Source organism: Capsicum annuum, unplaced genomic scaffold (genome assembly GCF_002878395.1).
Source record: "Capsicum annuum cultivar UCD-10X-F1 unplaced genomic scaffold, UCD10Xv1.1 ctg4806, whole genome shotgun sequence".
Taxonomy (NCBI): domain Eukaryota; kingdom Viridiplantae; phylum Streptophyta; class Magnoliopsida; order Solanales; family Solanaceae; genus Capsicum; species Capsicum annuum.
The window spans coordinates 1,104,370-1,121,229 of NW_025855744.1; positions in this window are offsets into that span (position 1 = coordinate 1,104,370).

Sequence of the window (16,860 nt, forward strand, 5' to 3'; positions counted from 1 at the left end):
GAAGTATTCAGACATTGGAAGCTATGCTTCAAGCATACATGATTGCCTATGGTATCAATTGGGTTGAGCATCTAACATTGGTGGAGTTTTCTTACAACAATCGATATCATTAGAGAATTGGTATGGCTGCTTTTGAGGTGTTGTATGGTAGGAGGTGTATATCTCCGATTGGATGGTTTAAGCTTAGAGAAACGGACATGTTTGGTCTATATTTGGTTTATCAGGCAATGGAGAAGGTCAAGATGATTTGGGACAGGCGTAAAGCTGCCCAAAGTCGCCAAAAGTCCTATGCGGATGTTAGGAATAGAGACTTAGAGTTTGAGGTCGGGGATAGGGTGTTCCTCAAGGGGTCTCCCATGAAAGGAGTGGTGCAGTTTGACAAAAAGGGGAAACTCATTCCTCGGTTCATTGGTCCTTATGTGATTTTGCTGAAAGTTGGCAATGTTGATTATGAGTTGGAGTTTCCATCAAGCTTAAGTTTGGTTCATCTAGTCTTTTATGCTTCTATTTTGGAAAAGTGTCTTGGTGATCCTTCTTTGGTGTTCCTTTTGAAGGATTGGGTATATCGGATTCTCAATCTTATGAAGAGGTCCCGATTGACATATTAGATAAGCAAGTTCACCGGTTGTGGACCAAGGATGTGGCTTTAGTTAAGACTCTATAAAAGAACCATAAGGTGGAAGAAGCTACTTGCGAAGAGGAAGAGGACATGAAGTCCAAGTATCCACATTTGTTTTCTGCTCTTAGGATTCATACAGAAGGTATGTGTCTTGAACACATCTTTATTTTTTGAGTTTCTTAAAGGATAAATTAACATATTTTTCTCTTTGCTTTCAAATTTTGTTAAAGGGATGTTTGATAATGCAAATGACTCTGTGTGTTGTTACCCCTACCTTGTCTGCCATTTGGGGATGAATGTTCCTTGTGTGGGAGAGTGAAACATCATGGGTTTGACCCCTTAGTAAATTTCATAGAATTATGTTCTCCAGACTCAATACTTCTCATGGTTATGAGACGTATGCTATGGTACGAGTGTTATGGTCCTACCGTATGCTAACAAGTGTTAGTGGGTGAGATGGTTTTTGTCATTGGGATGGGTACAACTTAGGGGTATGAGTCATATGGCTTGGTATGAGTCATATCAAGGACTCATATGGTGGACAATGATTGATCCTCCTGGTGTTTTATTCTGGAAGGAGTATCGGTTATGGATAGGGATCATACACTGTGGTTATGACTTAGTTGGATGAGTTGTATAATGGAAAGTGTTTGATCCAAGGGTTGAGGCTTGGATACGAGTGGTGGATACCGATCGTATAGGAGGGTATGAATCGTATGGGTCAATAGTATCCCTGTAATGGGTTTTTAAGGAATTTAAGTGGGGGTATTTTGGACATTTCCCTACTTACCCTAACTAGGTACCACAACTTCTAATACACTTAGGAGTTTATTTACCTTATTATCCTAATAATTAACACATATAAAATATTCCAAAACAACTCATAATTCTATCAAGAGCTTTTGGGTTAAGAAGGATAGGGTTTCATCTTGAGGATTACTTTGGGGTTTGTCTTGGTGATTTCCTTCCATCAATTCTTCGGTATAAGGCATGATTCTCTTCCCTCATTATAATTTCCACTAAAGGCATGGTTTATATGACAGATTTCATGGTTTAACTATTTCATGATTATGGTTTCCAACTATTATTTGGGGGTTTTGCTATTGAAGTTTGGATATGGTTTCCTATGGTTTTAATTATGCTTTTATATGCATTAATGGTGGATTTGGATAATTGTATTGTATGGTAATGTTTAATGATCTTTGGAATTCGGTTTGGTTATATTATGCCCCCAAGGTTTTTGATAAAATGCATATAAATATATGTTCATTGTATTGACTTCTTTTAATGGAACTCTTGCATGTTTTAAACTGGATAAAGGATTTATGCATAGTTTAAATGATTTGAAAAGGCAAAAGTATAAATGATTATGATTGTGGAGAACATGGAAGTCACCCAAGTTGATTTAATACGGTAATTTGAAGGGCATCTAAGGTCCCCTTAACCTAAATGGTTTAGATATGGATATTACTTGCAAGTAAGGGGTGGCATAACGATACCACCAATATTGGCCTTTGTTAAAAATGATAAATGGGTTGTTTGGACATTGTTTTAATTGGGCATTAATGGTGGGGTGTGTAGCTAAGCCATAAAAGGTGACGGTCTTGGGGGAACCAAAATTGGCAACTCATATTTACCGATATGAGTGATCTTGATGACCATGTGTGTGTGTCACATTTTATATTGGGGGATGTACTAGTCATCCCATAAGATATTCCCTGGTGGTGTGGCTACATGCACTGGGGCTCTTTCTGCAGGGGATCTAAACCCATATGGCCCTAGGTTGTTAGGATGACAAAGCTACATAACTCAGGTATAAAGGTTTTAAATGCATGCTAAACCCAATTCCTTTTCCTAACACTTATATATGTATGGTTGTATGCATTATGGATGGTTTCTCTTGGTTTTGTAACTGGCATTATTTTATCCTTATCTTGAGATTTATACTAGTGGTCACTCACTAACACCGTCTACTGGCGGCTGCATATCCATGCTATGGAGGAACCGACCGTTTGACTCCTCCTACTTAGTGGTTGACTCTGCGACAACCTCTAGACTGAAGTGGTGAGCTTCCATTCTTTCGGAAGGCATCATTTCATGTTATGGATTTCCTTGGACATTTTTCCTTTATTTTAGATATTGGTTTTGGCCATAGTTGGGGGCATGTCCCAACTGGAATTGTTTACTCTTTTAGATAGTGGCTTTGTAGTACTTCTGGGGGTTGGTATGGGCGGGATTAGAAGAGATGTTAGCCTTAGCATTGGTATTGATATTGAGGCTGGCATCATCGGACATGATTTCTCGCTATTCCATCATATTACATTTTGGGATTAATCATATTATGTTTTGGTATTACCTTTGGTTTATGGACTATGGTTTGGTTTTGTATGGTTGGGCAGTTGGTGTGGTACGGTTGGACTCGGTTGGGTCGGTCACGGTTGTGACCCTATCCCAGAATCATAATGAGAAAAATAACGTTATCTTGTTATATGTAGCTCATCTAAGGCTGGATATAAGTGGTCGGGATGGTTATCAAGGGGCGGTCCCAGGTCCTGGTTGGACTTGGAATGCCCATTACGACAAGGACCGGGGTCATGTTGCGTAATCCAGGTGAAACCAAAATGAAACATAAATTGAGATAGCTTTATCGGTGGCCTAGGATGAAGAGAGACATAGTGGAGTATATCCATGTGTCTCAACTATAAGCATATGAAGCATGAATATCAAAGGCCTGCGGAATTGCACCAGAGAATGTCTATACCTAAATAGAAATGGAGAATATGGCTATAGATTTTGTGGTGGGTGATATTTCCCAAATTGCACCTCTTATAAAGTATAAAATGGCCACTTGTCAAATATAGAACCCAACAAGGTTGGGATCAATCCCATGAGGAATAGGTCAGAAATCTATCTTGAGCATGCTGATATAATTGGAAAGTGCAGAAAGTAAATGGGGGAGGGGGTTTGGGAATATGAGATAACAATAACAATGTTGGGCAATTAGGGTTGTATCAATATGAGACAATAATTGGGATTGTGTTCCCCCTGACTTGATAAATCCATAGACTTATTGTGCTTCGCAGTCTGTCTCGGTGCCTTTCATGCAAAATCTAACAAGTTATATATCACCTAACCATACCTTAACCTTTGTTTTGGTGAATTTTACTCATATTCTCTACATCTTAGAGTGGCGCATTACTAACCCTTATTCTGGATCTTAGATTAACTATCTTCTCTTAGTCTCAAGTTAATATGATAAGGGTTGATAGCTTCAAATTAGTTGTGATTTAGTTTCCTAATCTCTACCTCTCTCTCGAGTTGGTATCGACTATAAGCGAGTTCCTAACATTTTCCACTATCAAGAAAACAATAAAAATGAAAGAAATTCCAATACATGCAAGAACACCAATCTAAAATGACTTTGCACTTTCTCTACTTTGTTAATCCATCAGGGTTCCCACAACCGTATTTATGGGGTTTTTCTAATTATGATCATAAGAACACATATAGATTCCATAGATTAAAGCATACATATAACTTACAATGAATAATAATGAAAACCCAAAATCTCAATTCAATATTAATCCCTAAAAACCAAGAACAATAATTCAACGATCAATAATGTATCTCAGAACTCAAAACTATGGAAAAAATTTATAAAGTGCATAAACTAATAATGAAGCACCATTGGGTATTTATAGATACATCAAAAAATCTATCCTAAACAAAGTAGGAAATCAGAGTCGGCACCACCCCCGGAACCCACTTACTGGTTGTAGGTATTACCTACGGAGCATAAATTGGCTCATAGGAATCAGAGAAATCTCCAGGCTTCAGAAAACCTGCCTAGGAGGGTAACCTATAGATCATAGATAGTACCAAAGCCTCATAATGACCCGACCCAAACCAGGGCCTTGCCGTAATGGGCATCTCAAGCCCAACAAGGACTAGAGATCACCCTGCTACCCAATCTAACTAACCAACATATACCCTGTGTTGGAGGAATTCCGAACATATACAAGATAAGGTGGTTAAATAAACAAAGACTTTGGGATAGGTCTAAGACCTGATCAACCCAAACAAGTCTAATCGTCCAATACCCAACAAACAATAATACCAAAACCAAAATGATAACCAAGTCCATATCCAAACCATGACGTATCCAAGTCCAAAGTTTGTCTATACAAAGCCCCTAAAAGAAATCCAAGAATATCATTTCGGGACTTGCCCCAGACCATATCCAAAACCAATGTCCGAGTCTAAACTAATAAGGACATAAAATAACCCAAAGAAAGAAATAGAGCCTACCAAAGTATGGATGCTTACGACTTCGAGTCAATACAGGTTGTTCCCGAGTCCAATCGCTGAGTAGGAGGTGTAAGAATATGACCAACACCTGTATTATGTGGGGATACAACATTAAAGATGGTTAGAGGTTGGAACACTAGCATGTAACTCAAGGATAAGGATAAAATAATGTCGACAGTTCTAACCTAATCAACCAATGTATAAAACCAATGCAAAATATACATATAAATATATACTATGCTGGGATGGGTAACAAGATTAGAATGAACTTTGAAATTATTAACCTAGGATGTATAGCATAGCCATCAGAAAACAAGGAACCACGGACTATATGGTCCCAGCTCTCCCCTAGTTGGAAGGGCCCCAGTGCGTATAGCCACACAAACCAGAGAATATCCAAAACTGTATATTCCTATATGGGGGACTCAAATCTCCCGACATAATCAAGGTGACTTAAGAACCAATAATGTATTATGGGGGACTCGAACCTACCATTCACATATTTACTCGGGGGACTCAAAGTACCCGATCATAAAGACACCTGCACTGGCTAGCGCGATTTATAGTATTAGTCCTTTGGACTCCACTTTCATGGCCCATCTGCACATCCTACTTTAAAAGTCCAATTTAAAACCATCATTTCAAATACAAAACCATTAAGCTAATTACTTACCAAATGCACTTCGTTGGTATCATCATACCAACACCACTTGCAAGCATACAACATGCCATTACTATTATCAATCAACCAATCATTCATTTGACTTTGGGACTTGAACCAATTGTCTAACAAAGACATAAATCAATTTAATGTCTAGGGACTCAAATCCTTTTTAAACAATTAAACCACCAAGGTTACCATTTGAATAATTACATGGCCAACAAGGCCTTTACAATACTATTTACGAACCATACATATTCATTAGGCTAATGCCTTAGGTCAAAATACCATTAACATGTGACTAGTTTATTCTCTTAGGAATTTTCATAAATACTTTGATAGCATACCATTAGCAAGACCAAAACAAAAGTAAAATCCTTAAAGTTTTGGTTTAACCCAGACCCAATAATTAAACCACAATTATCCAACAACCACATGCGTAAACCCTCACCAAAACATGTATAACCACAATTTAAAACAAGGTTAACCATACTCAATAATATGCAGCAAAACCCATAATATTAGTTTTTAAAACCACCATTAATGAATCTTAAACCAACTTTAAAACACACGATTTTCACGAACTAACAATGAGGGAAAAGTCACATTCCTTATTCACGAAGATTCATGTAAGAAACTTGACCCTTACGCTCTAGATGAACACTTGAACAAAACCCTAGCCACAATCTTCAAGAGAGAGTTTAGAGAGGGTTTTTGGAGTGTTAGATCTTTCAAAAGTGTGTTATGAGAGGCCACAACATGTTATAAGATATAGGAACTTAATGGTTTTAGGGTAGGGAAAGGTCCAAAATACCCTCAGCTTAAAATCTGAAAACATGATCATAGGATGTTACAACCACACCATCTAAACTGAACCCCAACATACGATTTGTACCCATCACTCTTATCCTAGGCATCAACTTGGACTCCAACATATGAGTTCTTAGACCAACTCGTATCTAATCATATGATTGGTACCCCTTAAACCATATCCTAGGAAGAATCCTCTAGACTAGACATAGTATATCATATCATTTAGTACTATACCCCTCGTACCCTAGCTTACAACCAGTAAGAAGTCCACTCGTACTTTGGATAGAATGCAATCCAAACCACACTGATAAGTATATGAGTTGAGGATCCTAAACCATACCCACATCATAGGACTAGTACCCATAAGTCATATAGTTTCCAGTGAGCTCAAAATCAAGAATTTTCTATGGAACAAAACTAGGGTGTTTCGATTCTCCCCCACTTGGATCATTCATCCTCAAATTACAGGTAAAGGCAAGCACAAGTATTGGGTTAAAACATGATTACACATAAAACTAACCTTTAACCAAGTTACAAAGCAAAGACTTAAAATAAGGATATTAAGAACAACACATGCCTCAAGCATGAATTTCTAGAACGGGGAACAAATGCGGAAACTTGGACTTCATGTCCTCTTTCGCTTCCCAAGTAGCTTCCTCAACCTTATTGTTCCTCCAATGAACTTTTACCAAAGCCACATCCTTTTTTTATAACCGACAGACTTGATGATGCAAGATCTATATCGAGACTACCTCATAAGATAAGGACTCCAAGATACCCAACCCTTCCAAAGGAACAATCGATGAAGGATCACCTACACACTTTCTGAACATTGAGACATGGAAAACCGAATGAATAGATGTCAAACTAGGAGGCAAATCCAACTCATAAGCAACATTGCCAACACTCTTCAAAATCAAGTACGGGCCGATATACTGAGGGCTTAACTTCCCCTTTTTACCAAACCATTACCCCCTTTATAGAAGACACATTGAAGAATACCCAATTGCTAACCTTGAACTCCAACTCTCTAGGCCTCTCATCTGCATAGGACTTTTGAAGACTTTGATTGAATTTCTATCTATCATGAATCACCTTCACTTTGTCCAAGTCTTGGTGAACCAAATCAGGTCCAAACAACTTCCCTTTACCAACCTCATACCACCCATAGGAGAACGACATCTCCTACCATACATTACCTCAAAATAAGCCATATCAATGATAGAGTGCTAACTATTATTATAAGCAAATTCAATCAAAGGAAAATGATCAAACTAACTACCACCATAGTTAATCACGCAACCACAAAGCATATCTTCCAATGTATGAATGGTCCTCTCCGCTTGTCTATCCAACTGCAGGCGGAAAGCGATATTAAGGCATATCTTAGTTCCTAAGACTTTCTAAAACAACTTCATAATATGTGATGAGAATAGAGTACCATGATCCAAAATGATAGAAATAGGAGCACCATGAAATTTGACAATCTCTGCAAGATACAACCTAGAATAATCCTCCACCGAATAACTAGTCCTCACTAGTATGAAGTGATAGTACTTGGCCATCCTATCCACAATGACCCAAATAAAATCATACTGATTTCAAGATCGAGGAAGACCAGTAACAAAATCCATATGAATCAACTCCCACTTCTATTTGGTCAGCTCAATCTCTTGGTACAAACCTCCAGGTGTCATTTGCTCAAATTTCACTAGACACATCATACACTTAGCTACATAATTAGCCATATCTATTTTCATATTATTCCACCAACAGAACTCCTTAAGAACATGATACATCTTTATCGAACAAAGATGGATAGCTTAATGAGATCTATGTTCTTCAGCCAAAATCTTTTCCCTCAATCCATCGATATTGAGAATACATAAACTGCCTTGGTACCTCAAGATACCATCACCACCAATCATAATGTCAATTATCTTTTGTTGTCCCACATTTCTATTAATCTTCATCAAATTAGAATCCAACATTTGCTTTTCCTTTATCTCAACCAAAGACGACTTTGAAACCTGATGTACAAACACAAGCCCATTTTCGGAGTCTGTGAGACAAACTCCAAGACTAGACCAACGTTGAATGTCCTTCACCAAATCTCACTTATCCTCATCCACATAAGCTAGACTCCCTATGGATATCCTGCTAAGAGCATCAACAACTACGTTATCTTTACCTGGATGGTAGTGAAGACTCATATCATAGTCTTTCAATAACCCAAGCCACATCCTTTGCCAGAGATTTAACTCTTTCTGAGTAATTACATACTAGAGGCTCTTATGATCAGAAAAAATTTCAAAATGAACCCCATAGAGATAGTGATGCCAAATCTTTAATGCAAATACTACAGCTAACAACTCCAAATCATGGGTAGGGTAGTTCTTCTCATAAACTTTCAATTGCCTAGAAGAATAGGCTATCACCCTACCATGCTACATCAACATATAACTAAGCCTAACACAAGAAGCATCATAATACACTACAAAGCCCTCATTTCTCTCAAGTAGGGTCAAAACCAGAGCTAAAGTCAACTTTTCCTTCAACTTCTCAAAACTAACCTCACACAAATCCAACTACAACAACTTTACCTTCTTCTAGTTCAATCTAGTCAATAGGGTAGCAATAGTAAAAAAACTCTCCACAAACCTCCTATAGTAGCCGACTAAACCCAAAAAGATCTGAATGTTGGTTAGAGTTGTAGATCTAGGTCACTTTTTAACCACTATAACCTTTTTTAGATTTACCATGATCCTCTTAATAGAGATAACATGACCAAGAAAAGTCACAACCTTCAACCAGAACTCAGATTTAGAGAACTTGAAACACAAACGCGGATCCTTTATGGTCTGCAACGCAGCATAGCTGTGATCGACATGATTTGCTTCACTCTTAGAGTAAACCAAGATGTCATCAATGAAGAGAATGACAAACAAATCACGAAGCTAATGGAAAACCCTATTCATAAAATCCATGAAAGTTGTTGGAGCATTGGTCAACCCAAAAGACATAACAAGGAACTCATATTGACCATGCTAGGTCCTGAAGAATGTCTTAGGGATATCCACTGCTCTTATCTTAAGCTGATGATAAACCGACCTAAGATCAATCTTAGAGAAAAAATTTGCACCTTGAAGCGAATCAACATATCATCGATCCTAGGAAGAGGATATTATTATTTATGGTTACCTTATTTAGTTAGGGATAATCAATACACATTCGAAGGGAACGATCCTTCTTATGCATGAAAAACACAGGAGTACCCTAAGGCAACACACTAGGATAGATAAAACCCTTATATAAAAGTTCCTTTAATTGTTGCATAAGCTCATTCGACTCAGTCAAAGCCATTCTACAGGAAGGGATAGATATAAGATGAGTGTTTGGGACAAGATCAGTCCCAAAATCAATATTTTTATCAGGAGAAACACCAGGAAGATCATCAAAGAAAACCTCAGGAAACTCATAAACCATACAAACAAATTCTAGAGAACGACCGTCCATGTTAGAATATATAAACCGGACTAAATAATACAAATACCTTTGGAAATCAACTATTAGACTCTAAGATATGAGATGAACCTTCCGTTGGCACTAAAGAACCCATTCCTATATAATGATAGGATTATTAGGGAATTTAAATGTGACCTTATAGGTTCGATAATCTAAGTAAGCATATCACGAGAGCAACCAATCCATCCAATATGACATGAAAGTAAACCATATCTAATTTAAATAGATCTACTAAAGTTTCTTTACTACTAACAGATACCACACACCACTTATAGACTCTTCTAGAAATAATAGAGTCACCTACTGAGATAGAAATTGAAAAAGGGTCCAAAACAAACATGGGACCAAAACCAAAATGCACAGCTATAAACAGGGTCATATAAGAAAGAGTAGACCTGCATCAAGTAAACAATACATATCATAGGAGAAAAGTTTCAACATACCAATAATGTCATTGGGGGATGCCTCAGAATCATGGTTAGACACCAGAGCATATCAGTGATTTTGGCTAGTGCCAGTGCTAGAAGCAAAAATAGATGTAGAAGTAGCACCCTTTGGTGTAGCAGTAGATAAAGACCCAATATGAACCTTGTTAGTTGGAAGCCATTTTAACACAAAAGTCATACTGTATATGACCAATCTGATCATAATAAAAAATATTTGTTCTTCTCTTTCTCACAAAACCCATGGTGACCGCCCACAGAATCTATAAGGAAAGTGGGATGGTGCTGATGGAGCCCCACTAGTCTGAGATTAGGCACCTTGTGCCAAGGACCCACCATTATGCTGAGATCGATGATTAATCGACAACTTTAGGTAAGGAGTACTAGCTATATAGAAAGAAGTAGAACTCTTCCACTTTTCTTTGGCCATTTCTACCATCTCTACCACACTTCTCAATAAGCCTAAATTTCTTCCCCTGCCTCTCACAAAACTCAGCCTGTTTTCTTTTATCTTTTTTCACTTACAGTATATACCTAACCAACCTTGAGATACTTATTTCCTTGATCAATAATGCAACCTTACTCTCAAGGATCAGCTCATGGGATAATCCCAAAGCAAACTTACGTATTCTAGCCCTTATGCTAGAAACCAACTCAAGAGCATACCTAGATAGCTGATGAAATTTCAAGGCATACTCCTTGATAGACATCCTACCTTGCCTCAAGTTTACAAATACTTCTGATTTGGCATCACTCACCTCCAAAGGAAAAAAGTGGTCTAGAAATGCACTAGAGAAATCCTCCCATAAGGCAAAACCAACTACTCTCCCCTCGGCTGTTCCTACTCTTTTTACCTTTGGTACGCCATATCTTTTACTTAGTAGGAAGCAAACTTGACACCTTCAACCTTTGAAGCATACATAACCTGGTAGATCTTCTCTATTTTATCAATGAAACTTTGAGGATCCTCCTCAAACTTTGCACCAGTAAACATAAGAGGATCTAACCTTATGAATTGGACAACCCTTGTGGCCTAAAAAATAGAGTAACAGGAATACCATGCTCAGACTGAAGAGCTACCAACTAAACCAATAGATTAATAGAGCGATGAAACTCAACATTAGTAGCCACCCTAGAGGTGACAAAGTGTGAGTGTCTCCCTCAAGAGTAAGGATAGTGGGGATAGGTAGACCCCACAAGGACAGTCAGATACAACAACCCTTGATCGGGTTTGGACTCCAAAAGTATAGCATGTCCCATCAACATTGCCCCTATTTGGGATGAAAGAGTTTGCATAAACATTAGATTTTCTTGGAGGCATAATCTAAAAGATAAGCAAACAAAAATTAGAAGAATCCAAGACCTTAGACTCTACAGCTCAAAATAAGACAACTAGAAAGGAAAACATTCCTAAGGGTATCGTAGCCTCTCTCTTATAAATGTATGGTGCTACATACCTATAAAAAAGACTTTACTTGACAAGGGTTTATGGAAATCCAACTAACCATCAACCTAGGGCTCTAATAGCAACTTGACATGACCCGAACCATGGCCTTATCATAATGGGCATCTCAAGCCAAACAAAGACCTGAGATCACCCCGCTACCTAATCTAACCAACCAACATATACGTTGAGTTGGATGAATTCCAAACATATATCAAATTAAGGTGGTTAATAAAATAAAAACTTTGGGATAGGTCCAAGACCATGACCAACCTAAACAAGTCAACTGTCCATATCCATACCATAATATACCCAAGTTCACAGTTTGTCCATAAAATGCCCCAAAAAGAAATCCAACAATATTTGGTCGGGATATGCCCCTGACTATAAACAAAACCAATGTCTGAGTCTAAACCAGTAAAGACATAAGAAAACTCAAAGAAAGAAATAAAGCCTTCTGAAGTATGAAAGCTCACCACTTCTAGTTAAAACAATTTGTTACCAAGTCTAATCACTGAGTAGTAGGTGTCAGAATATGACCAATACCTGCATTATGAGGGGATACAATGTTAATGATGGTTCGTGATTGGAGCGCTAGTATGTAACTAAAGGATAAGGATAAAATAATGCCAACAGTTTAAATCCAATCAACCAATGCATATAACCAGTATAATAAATACATATACATATATACCATGTAGGGGTGGGGAATAAGATTAACATGAACTTTAAAATTATAAACTTGGGTTGTGTATCATAGCCGTCATAACTGAAGGAACCCATAGGCTATATGGGCTCATCTCTCCCATAGCTGGTAGGGCCTCAGTGTTTGTAGAATCCCGCATGAACCAAAGAATATCTAAAATTATATATGCCTATATTGGGGACTCAAATCTCCCAACATAATCAAGGTGACTTAAGCACCAAAATATGTATTATGGGGGACTCAAACCTTCCAATCACATATTTATTTGTGGGACTCAAACCATCTAGTCATAAAGACACCCGCACCGCCTAGCTCGATTTCTAGTGTTAGTCATTCGAACTCCATTTTTGTGGCCTAGATATATATCCCACTTTGAAACCCTAATTTAAAACCGTCATTTTACATACAGAACCATTAAGCCAGTTACTTACCAAGGCACTTCGTTGGTATCGTCATACCAACACCACTTGAAAGTGTTATTACCATTATCAATCAACCAATCATTCATTAAACTTTGGGACTCGAACCCATTATCTAACAAAAACATAAATCAATTTAATGTTTAGGGACTCAAACCCTTTTTAGCTAATTAAACTACCAAGGTTACCATTTAAATCATTACATGGACAACAAGGCCTTTAAAATACCATTTACCAACCATACATATTCATTAGTCTAATTTCCTAATTCAAAACACCATTAACATGTGACTAGTTTATTCTCTTAGGCATTTTCACAAATACTTCGAGGGCATACCATTGCCAAAAACAAAGTAAAAACCTTCAAGTTTAGGTTTAACCATGTCCCAATCGTTAAACCATAATTACCTAACACCCATATGTGAAAACCCTCACAAAAATATATATAAATAGAATTTAAACCAAGGGTAACCATACTCAACAATATGCTACAAAAATCCCAATATTGGCTTTCAATACCACCATTAATAAATCATAAACAAACTTTAAAAAAATTATTTTTATGAACTTACAATAAGGGAAGAGTCACATGCCTTGTTCACGAAGATTCATGAAAGAAACTTGACTCTTGATCCTTTAGATGAACATTTGAAAAAAAATCCTAGCCCCAATCTTCAAGAGAGAGTTTAGAGGGTGTTTTTAGTGTTTGATCTTCCAAAAGTATGTTATAAGAGGCCACAACATGTTATAAGACATGGAGACTTAAGGGTTTTAGAGTGAGAAATGTCCGAAATACTCTTAGCTTACAAGTTAAAAATATAATTATAGGAGGGTACGACCATACCACCCAAATCGTACCCCAACATATGAGTTTTACAACACTCATACCCTAGGCATCAACTTAGACACTAACACTCTCCAATATATAAGTTCCTAGACCAACTCGTATCCAATTATACGATTGGTACCCCTAAACTATACCCTAGGTAGAATCCTCTAGGCTAGACATAGGATATCATACAATTTAGTACTATACCCCTCGTACCCTAGCTTACGACCAATAAGATGTCTACTCAAAATGCAACCCAAACCACACTGATCATCATACAAGTTAAGGACCCTAAACTGTACCCACATCATATGACTAGAACCCATAAGTCGTATAATATCTAGTGAGTGTAAACTCAAGAATTTTATTAGGGTCAAAACTAGGGTGTTTCATATAGGTAGGGTCTGTAATAATTAGAACCTATCCTCAATCTTCATAACTTCAACATTTCTACCTATGTGGGTTACTACGAGCCCATAGGTTCTACCTATGGGCCATAGGTTCTACCTATGGGCCATAGGCTGACTCATAGGTACTCTCACTTAATTTCATCCCTTTTTCTCATTCTCTACTCCAAACTCTATTTTTCTACAAAAGCACATCATATATAATAGAAGTACCTAAGTAATTGCTTAATTTCCTTGTATTAAGCATCAAAAGTGCCATGAAACAATGGAACATAAGTGAACCATCCTAAGACATTGGGGAAATATGATTTCATTTAATGGACAATGGATCGGTTGATGAAATCAACTCAGTTTTTGCCAATTTGGGTAAACTACTTCTCCAAGCAGCTAGATAAAATCTATGTCAAGGAGATAGTGAGACATTATGTGGATGCCCCTTACTATTTTTTTATTTCAACTTGAAATATACTTCTAATTTTGGATGGGTTACAGAAGGAGTTGGTCACCAAGCTCACCTTTAGCACAACCTTTCATCCTCAAATGATGGTTAGTCAGAGAGGATAATACATATGCTAAATGACTTATTGAAAGCATGTGATTGATTTTCTTGGTCTTTGGGACCAGTTCCTATTATTCTATGAGTTTTCATACAACAACAATTATCACACTAGTATCAAAATGTATCCATTTAGGTAACTCTATGAAAGGAGATATAGGTCACCTACTGGGTGGTTTGAGACTAGAGTTGTTAAGACTGGGTCTTGACTTTGAAAGGGAGGATGATGTACTATAGAGATATAGCACTTACAGTGCTTAAAACTATGAGAATACAAATGTAGTTAAGGCCATTTTGTTAGATTTGATGTGTTTTTGAAGTGTTTTGTAGGAAATTAGGTTTCAGATGCTAAATTCAAGAAAAAGATGAAAAATGATATTTTTTTATACTTATTTGATCTATTATGGATGTTTGGGACACTTTATGGATTTTTCATGACAAAACATGTGAAAAAATTGAACAGGATCTGAAAAAATAACTTCCAGCACATGCTAAGTCAACATGTGGACTGTATGTATTACATGTAGACCTCATGTGGGCAAAGCATGTGTCAGAAGTCCAAAATCCTGAGAGCTAACCTATAGGTAATTTTGGTCTAGGCACATGCAGTCACTACATGTGCCCAACTTGTAAGCCATATGTACCACATGTGCCCAAGGCCAGGGCATATGTAGAGACCATATGTAGCCACCGATTTCTACTTTTTTAGATTATTCTAATATTATTTCCTAGGGTTTCTATCTATCCCAGTTACACTCCTATGATGTTTTTAAGTCTTATTATGTACATTTCATTAAGTTTTCATATTTTATTTAGGATTTGAATTCTAGGGGTTTTGTGATCTATAAATATCCTTTATGCTTTGTTTAGTTTATTCATTCATTCATTCATTTATTCATACATTCACATATTCAGGGGTAGGCCCTTAAGGGTTATCCAATACTCTAATTATTTTGTTTTTGGGTTTATTATTCAATATAAGACTTTGGAATTTCTTATTTTATTATCGTAAGATTTATTTTGTAATTTTTCTGTGGATTCCGTGATTTCTCTCATAACGATAAGCGGCTAATTCCCTTAGCTAGGGTTATGGGAACCATGGTGGATTAATGAAGTGGAGGAAGTCTTAAGTAATTTTAGATAAATATTCTTGCATGTATTGGGTTTTCTTTGTTCTTATTGATTTCTTAATGGTGGATAATGTTAAGATCCTACCTAGAATATTGCTACTTACTCCAAAAGAGGAGTAGTAACTAGGAAAAGAAAATCACAATAGTAATTTAAAGATTATCTATTGATCCATGCTAATAGGTATTATCTATGTAAGATGGTTATATATCATCTAACTGGGATCCAGGATAAGGTTTAGTAAGGCGATATCCCACGACTCAACAGGTAAAGGATGAAATTGTAAGCTCGTCCAAAAGATTGTTGATGGTACATAACTTATCAAATTTTGCATACAAGATATTAGAATATTTCGATAGTGCACTATAAGTCCACTGAGTTGAGAAGCCAGGGGGAACATAATCCTAGTATTCATCTTAGATTGTTTACAACCGAAAGCAACCAAGCCTTATAACTTTTAGCTAGTTACTACAAATCCCCCTTTTTACTTTTTTACATTGCCTGGTAATTTAAACAAGTTAGAGACAGATTTCTGGCCAATTTCCTATGGAATCAATCCTAACCTAGTTGGATTACTATATTTTGACAATGACTACTTTATCCTTCTAAGGAGGGGTAATTTAGGCATTATCATAAATTTGGTGACGTCAAAGCTACAGCTCTACTCTAAAGATGATACTATCGCTGCCAAATATAGTAACCCAACAAAGGTTGGGGTTGAATTCCAAGGAAATACGTGGAATCATGGCTCTCAGCTGTTGTAATCAATTGGCAGAATTGTAAAAGTAAATGGGGGGATTTGAGTATCAATGTTGAACTAGTAGCAAATATCAACTTCGATTGTGTTCAGTAAAAGATGAACACTAAGATAGTATTCTCCCTAGCTTTTCAACTTCATAGGCTTATTGTGTTTTTCTGAACAAACTTGATAGCTTGCATGCAAAATTAATAAGTTATGTACCTTCTACAGTCTTTTGGACGAGCTGAAGGATTTCACCCTTT